A 710-nucleotide genomic window follows, 5' to 3' on the forward strand; every position below is an offset into this window, starting at 1 on the left:
TACCCGAGGGGCTGCTACAAACCCCAGGCTCGGCGGCATGGTCGGGGCTGGCCGGGTGCTCGGGCTCGACTCCCTGGTCGGGAGGAGCAGAGTGCTCGGGCTCGACCCCTTGCTCGGGGGGAGCCGCGAGGACGGGTGAGTGCTCGGGGGCCACTGGGAGCTGGGACCCAGCACCTGGCCCCGCGCACTCATCACGCTCCACCACCAGCACCATGCTCACGACCTGAGGAGTGGCCGAAACGTAGAGCAGTAGGGGCTCACCTTCAGAGGGAGCCACCAGCACAGGTGGCGAGGTGAGGTACTTCTTCAGATCGCGGAATGCCTGCTCGGCCTCCAGCGTCCAGTCGAAACGACCGGTCTTCTTCAGAAGTTTGAAGAGGGGGAGCCCTCGCTCCCCGAGCTTGGAGATGAAGTGCCCGAGGGCCGCCATGCAGCCGGCGAGACGCTGGACCTCTTTGAGTCGAGTCGGGGGTCGCATCTGCTCGATGGCCCGGATCTTCTCTGGATTGGCCTTGATTCCTCGGCCAGAAACCAAGAAACCGAGGAGCTTGCCCGCCGGGACCCCGAAGACGCACTTCTCGGGGTTGAGCTTGAGGCGGGTGGTGCGGAGACTGTTGAAAGTCTCGGCAAGGTCCTCGAGCGGGGTGGCGCGGTCTTGGGTTTTGACCACGAGATCGTCGATGTAAGCCTCGACGTTGCAGCCAACCTGT

This window comes from Phragmites australis, chromosome 4 (genome assembly GCF_958298935.1).
Source record: "Phragmites australis chromosome 4, lpPhrAust1.1, whole genome shotgun sequence".
NCBI classification, from domain to species: domain Eukaryota; kingdom Viridiplantae; phylum Streptophyta; class Magnoliopsida; order Poales; family Poaceae; genus Phragmites; species Phragmites australis.